This window comes from Ursus maritimus, unplaced genomic scaffold, assembly GCF_017311325.1.
Source record: "Ursus maritimus isolate PB19 unplaced genomic scaffold, ASM1731132v1 scaffold_16, whole genome shotgun sequence".
Lineage (NCBI taxonomy): Eukaryota > Metazoa > Chordata > Mammalia > Carnivora > Ursidae > Ursus > Ursus maritimus.
In genome coordinates, this window is record NW_024424008.1 from 53593749 (window position 1) to 53600304 (window position 6556).

At 52.8% G+C, this 6556-nt stretch overlaps 1 long non-coding RNA gene across 1 annotated transcript; it reads left to right on the top strand.

Annotated features, from left to right (window-relative positions):
- Positions 1-1273: 1273 nt before the first annotated feature.
- LOC121102859 lies at positions 1274-5859 on the top strand. Its single transcript, XR_005834952.1, has 3 exons — positions 1274-1556; positions 1813-2200; positions 4987-5859. It is a non-coding gene; the product is annotated as an uncharacterized LOC121102859 (long non-coding RNA).
- The last annotated feature ends 697 nt before the right edge of the window (positions 5860-6556 follow it).

Below are 6556 nucleotides of genomic sequence, written 5' to 3' on the forward strand. Positions count from 1 at the left end.
GAGGTGCCGACAGGGCTGAAGCCGGGAAGGGGCACCGCAGCTGAGGAACAGGTGCAGAGATGAGAAGGCCAAGTCCGAGTGGATGCTTGCGGTGGAGCCGTGCAAGCTGCCGACCAGACCCTGGTCGTGGCCATGAGGGCTGCGGTTGAGAGGAGGCGACCGGCACCAACTACAGCTGAGCCACCCAAGCCCTGGGAGGCAGATGACAAGAGCACCCAGCGTCACCACAGGACTGGGGACAGAGCGGGCTGCAAGGCAGGAAGTTGCCGGGTCCTGGAGAAGACAGGGGGACGGTGGAGTAGAGACACGGGCTCCCAGAGGACAGGCAGTGTCAGGGAGCATGGAGAATGCCATCCCTGCCTCCCGACAGAGACATTTGTGGGTTGTGGAAGAAATAGCAATTCTTGATGGAGAAGCCTGCAGGGGAAGCAGCATTTGGAGAAAGAGCCAAGTTTCCATTAAGCGGGGGAAAAAAAAGAGCCATTTGGACGGCGGGTCCAAGGGAATGGGAAAGTTTGTTTACCGGAATAGGTTCTACAGGAAACCATGGGGATCATTTTGCCACAGAGGAAGCCCAAGATAGGGGATAGGGGAGGCCCGCGCAAGGCAGACACCGTGGACATGAGGCATGGCCAGTCCGCTGTGGACAGAAGGTGCCAGGTGATTCTGGAAAGAAGGCATCCAAAGCAGGAGAATTTGTTCCTAAGACACCATGTGGGAAGAACAATAGATATCCCTGGAGGATGGGCAGCCCTAACTCATTATAAAAGCACAAGGCCCTTAAGAAACAATAAAATGAATAAATGTAAAAAACAAAACCAAACCAAACCCAAACAAACAAACAGCAACCCAGTACTGGATCCATGAGCCACCTTCTCCCCTATTAGAAAGGGCCACGGATCTAATCTTCTGGTCCAAGTGAGGACAAGGGTCCATAGCTTGCTATGCCGCAGAGGCGGACCCCTATTGCTTCCAAAGCTTGGGAATTCTCTGCCCAGAAACTTCAAAACCTTCGGCTATGGGTTTTGATTTCTCATTAACCTTTATAGGGCACACCTTGATAATTAATTAAATTACACATTTTTATTTACCAGGTCATCCTCTCCAATTAAGATGATAATTAGCTCCCACGTTCTACCAGGCATTTACCAGCCTCTCTACGAAAAGGAACTTAATGAAACAATCAGGACATGTAATCACAGTAACAAGGTGGGGGAGCCCCTGGGGAGGATTTGAAATGTCTGACTGTAGACTGGAAAGGAATGGGCTTCATGGTAAACACAGACCCGGTGCTGACTGGCACAGATCCCATGGCACTTGAAGGAGAGTACGGGCCAGCTGGGAGTTTTGTAAGACTTGGAGCCAACTGGGCCCTTTTTACCTTAGCAGGTCGTAGAAACAGGGAGCTAGTGCGTGTACCCACGTGGGCACCGCTGCTTGAGAGCATCATGGCCACACCAGCAGCCACGTCCACGACTACTCGCATTCCTCAGGGGCTTACTGTGTGGAAGGCCCTGTACGCATTATGCCAGCTCATACTTCCGGACGCCTTGGAGGTAAGGAAGCCTCACGCTCAGCTAGATTCTACTGACAGGGCAACTGGGGCTCAACGAGGTGCCGTGACTTGCCTAAGGTCATGGGGCCAGTCAGGAGCAAGGCTGAGACTTGAATCCCCGAGAAGAGGCGTGCTCCTCCACGTGGCAGGGAGGCTCTGGCTACCGTGGCACCTGCCACAAAAATGGCTCGGCTCGGGGGCAGCAGCTCCGTGGCGCCTGGGCTGCCTGTCACCCTCTCCGGTTCTCCCCACGCCAGGCATCTCCAGTTTCTCACGAGACTCTCTCCCACCGAGCGCAGGTGTGGCTTCACCCTCCTCACTGCACGCTCCAGGCAGCCATAAAGTCAATGCGAACCGGTACATGAGATGAAGCTGCTTTGCCGTCCCTGGCACAGACGCTCGGTGAGGACATGCGTGACCAAGCTCTGGGCCTGGGGCTGGAGGAGACCCACCTTGGATCCTGGTTCTCTCTCTCTTGCAGCACTTTCAGAGCCCGCTGCGCATCTGGGAGATCAGAGTGTCGTGAGGATGAAGAGGAACGCTGACGTGCCAACCACGGTGCCTGCAGGGCGAGTCCCCGGAGCTCTTTGCTTCCTCCTTTCCCAAACCGTGACTGGCACGTTTAGACTTGGATCAGGGGCAAGGGTGGGTTTCTTTCTTTTTTTTTTTTTTTTTAAGATTTTATTTATTTATGTGCCAGGGAGACAGCCAGCGAGAGAGGGAACACAGCAGGGGAGTGGGAGAGGAAGACGCAGGCTCCCAGCGGAGAAGCCCGATGTGGGACTCGATCCTGGAACGCAGGGATCACGCCCTGAGCCAAAGGCAGACGCTTAACGACTGCACTACCCAGCGCCCCAAGGGTGGGATTCTCAAAGTCTTAGAAAACTCTCTGGTGGAGAGAGACGATGACAGAGCAGCCTGGGCCCCAGGGAATACTTGAGGAGTCTCGGGGTCCAGCGGCAAGGGTCTCCAGTGACAAGAGTGATGGGTGTGTCAAAGAGCAGCCCGGTCAGGTTTGGAGAGGCCCCACGGAATAGAGAGGCAAGGGAGCCAATCCTGGAAGCAACTGGGAGCCCCCGGGCCAGGCCGACACTGGAGACATATCCAAGCCTGTACCGGCCAAGGTGGCCCGAGGTGAGCCTTCAATAACCCTGGGATGAAGCCTGTGTGCTCGACAAACAGGATGTGTCTTGCCTGGCCTTTTCATTATTTTCCATTTGGTCTGTGTTTGGTTTTCTTTTAGTTTTTTAAAGTTGCAAAATACCAATTTATTCTGTGTAGATCTGAGGGGAGAGGGGGACTGTCCACACCAAAAAGGAAGGTAGTGGGGGTGGGGTTAGAATGGCCTGGATGCCAAGAGTTCTGAGGGCGATGACCATCTTGGGGGAGATGGGCGGTGAGCTGTGGAGCTGGAGAAGCCAAGAGGATGCCTCAGGCGTGTGGAGGTGAGGTGATGGGGAAAGAGTCAGTGGTAGATTCCAAGGGTTTCTTCTGCCTTGGATTTCACACTTGGTTTGGGAGGTTAATGCAGCCAAAGAAAGTAAGCCGGGAGAGTCCCCTGGCACGAGCCAGAAGGTATAGTGCCTTGGGCTGCAGATTATCGTGGGCTGGTGTGGGAACCTGAAGATCCCCCTTGGGGCCAACCTCACCTCAGCTCAGGGCATCCCATCTGAGACCTTTTAGGGAGCTCTAGGCCAGTCACATGTCAGGGTCCCTGGTGCGGTCACCAGCAACGGATCCCGGCTAGCTTAAGCAGGTTAGGAATTGAGTAGAGAATGGTGGGGTCCCAGAACAAAGACCTCACCTTAGAAGATGGGCAGCCACTGAGGCAGCTGTGGTGAGAGGAAGTGGACACGGTGGCCTTTAGCAGGAGCTGTCTGTCTAAGGCATTCGAACAGCCACCGCGGGGCACACCAGCCACCCCACGAAGGACTCCTTGGGATCTTTCACTGGAGAGTCACGGCTCCAGGGTCAAAGTAGAGATGAGAGCATCCAATTGGCTGAACCCAAGTCACATGCTCATGCCCTGCCTGCCAGGGGGTGCAGAGAGGAAAGACCCCTCCTTTAGCCTATGGGTGAGACCCATGGCCGGTAATCCCATGGGAGAGTCTCTCAAAGGGCGAGCAGGACTGGATGGTGGAGAGCCAAAAATAGAGCCAAATTCTTCTACTGCCTGGAAGCTGCTATCCACTTAAATTAGTTTGAACTGCTTCTTACTCTATGAGCTTTCCAATACCCGCCACATTATTTGGTCCCATGGGGGTCTGCCCTTGGTTCTCATTCCCGACTATGACTGGATTCCCTTATCCTGTCTTGCTCCCCGAAGCCCCTGCCCTGAAGCCCGGGTTTTCACTTTGGGAGCTCTACCAGTCTGAGTCTCGGCGGGAGACGGATAACACACGCAAATGGGGTAATTTGAGAAGAGTTTAGTAAAGAAGACTGTTACGAAAGTGGAGCTAGGGTGTAGAGAAACCAGAAAGGATAATGCAGCCTTTCAGGACTAGTGATAATGGGACTCCATTACCACTGGAGGGGCCTGGAGGGGCCAAGGGGGGAGCAGTCAGCAGGAGGGAGACAGAGACAGAGGTGCAGGCAGAAGCAGAGAGAAGCCAGAGCAGAGCACAACGAGCTTGACGAGCAGGGCCTGGAGAGACCAGTGAGGGGGGAGGCCGGGTCTGTGGGTCGGGCATTTCAGATGAAGGGAGCTCTGTGTGAGGGAGATGTTTCTGCCTGAAAAAGGCATTTCTTCAAACCAATTCCTCTGTGTGTTCCTGCAGCAGAAGGAGCCCAGGTCTATATTGCTTCTCCTCCGTCTTCCCGAGAAGCCTCCCTCGCTGGAAGAAGGGGCCGGGTGCTTTTTCGTCTTTCTCCAGTCTTTACAGGCTTGCCTTGAATCACTTCCCAGCAGCCTAGCAACCCCCTGGCTCCCCAAATCTGTGGACAGACCCACCTGCCAGCAGATCCATCAGAGCCCAGGTGGCAGACTTGGGAACCCTCCAGGAGACCTCACAGAAGCACCCCCATCTTTCCCAATGGCCCCTTTCCCTTTCTCCCAGGTGGACCCCCAAATGCTTGGTTTCTATAACTGTAATAATAGTCCTCCCTCTGAATAACTTACCCACTATTTATGCCTAATTACCATGTGGCACAATAATGATATATATAACGCTAAATGTGTCAGGTTAACTTTGCTCCAAGTCTTGTTTCATTACAACAACAAAGTGGCTTTCTATATCCTTAGTGTTTAACCTCTCTGGGCCTCAGCTCCCACATCTGTAAAAGGAGGGGTACACATTAAATTAGTGCCTCCCCAGCCGGCTGGTGCTCAGAACCACTGGTTGGAGTTGTAGAAATACAGAACCCTAACAGCTGCCCCCTAAATTCTGACCTAGTAGATCAAATCTGTATTTTTTTTTCTCTTCATTTCCCAGGTTTTTCTATGGCATCCAGTTTAAGGACTGACATTTGCGGAACTCTGGAGCAGATCATCTCCGTGACCCTTTCCCAAACTCGTGTGTTCATTCATTGATCATCTACTTTAGAGGGGGTCCTAGCAGAGATGAGGCTGGGACAGAGGCAAGGGACAGATACGGCAAACTTCGAATCCACTTTAACAGGATTAGAATTCATCTCAAAGATGAAGGAAAGACCTTGGGAGGTTTTAAGCAGGGGCAACACGATCAGATCCATGTGTTAGAAACAGCATCAGTGCAGTGTGGAAAATGGGCTGGAGGTGGGAGGCCGGGAGAAGGCTTTGGTCATAATCTGCCTGAGAGGTTGGTGGCGACCTGGATTGGAGTGGTGGCAGCGAGGGTGGAGAGTGGACAGATCAGGGTGGCATTCGGAAAGTGGGATGGACAGGACTCTGGTTTCTTTCTTCCTTTGGATCTGGGATGTAGGGACGATTGCTGCTTGGTTCCGCAAGCTTTTGTCCTTTGCTAAGCCAGAGGACCCCTCACCATGTGGTTCTTGGTAGGCTCAATGACAGGCGGATACCCCAGATTTAGACTCAAGAGCCAGTGACTCAGAGAGGCAGGGAGAGGGGAGCATCCTTTCTAGAGGCCGCACCAGTAGCCACAACTTTCAGTTTCCAGCAGCAGCGTAACAGAGCGCCAGGGGGACGCCAGTGTCTGCTGCCAGCAGCCGTGGCCCGGCCATCTGGTGTGCCGCGTTTACCTGCAGCAACTGCGCTCTCGCTGGGCTGCGGCGTGGGCTCGATTTCAGCTGAAGACCTAACAGCATCTAGCTCTTTTGTTCCGGTTTTACAAGCCTGGTTCTTTAACCTCCACTGGGATTCTGTGAGCTATTACAATATTTTCCCTGAATTCTTTTTCTGCTTAAATGGTCCGAATTATTTGTTTCTTCCGTCCATGGCTCTCCCTGCCCAATGCCCTGACTGTCTCAGAGGCTGGGAGGGCGTGCACGGTCGGGTATGGTCCTCAGCCTCCGCGAACACATGCAGGGGAGCAGCTTGTGAAGAAGAGAGTCCCAAATGCTGCTGGTTGGCTTAGAGACTAAAAATACCTCGGCTCCGGATTGGCTCATCCTCAATGCTGAAAGCCTGGATTGAGCTTTTCCTCACTATTGAGAGCTTTCCCTGAGCTGCACCACTCCATTCAAAACCTGAGTGGTGCAATGGTGCTTGCATTTGCAAACTATTGGAAAAGTATCATCTGAATCCCATTGTCTGCTCCCGTCTTCTGGAAGCTGGGGAGCTTTAAGAACCCTCTCAGGGCTCTCCGAAATTAGTGATCTTCTTGACGTCACAAGGCTACCGGGAGGTAAATGAGACCACTGATGAGAAAGTGCTTTGATATCTGCAGAAAAGGCTGAAGAAATCCAAGGCAGTACCAATTGTGTTTCCCCAAATACAACTTCAGAAGTTCTATGTAGATGGATTATTTTCTAAGTTCAGGTGCTTTCCCACCTATCTACCTGGTCATTTCCGAGATGTTTTGGTTGTTTTCACACAGAGCAACTGCAGTAGCCACTGACACACAA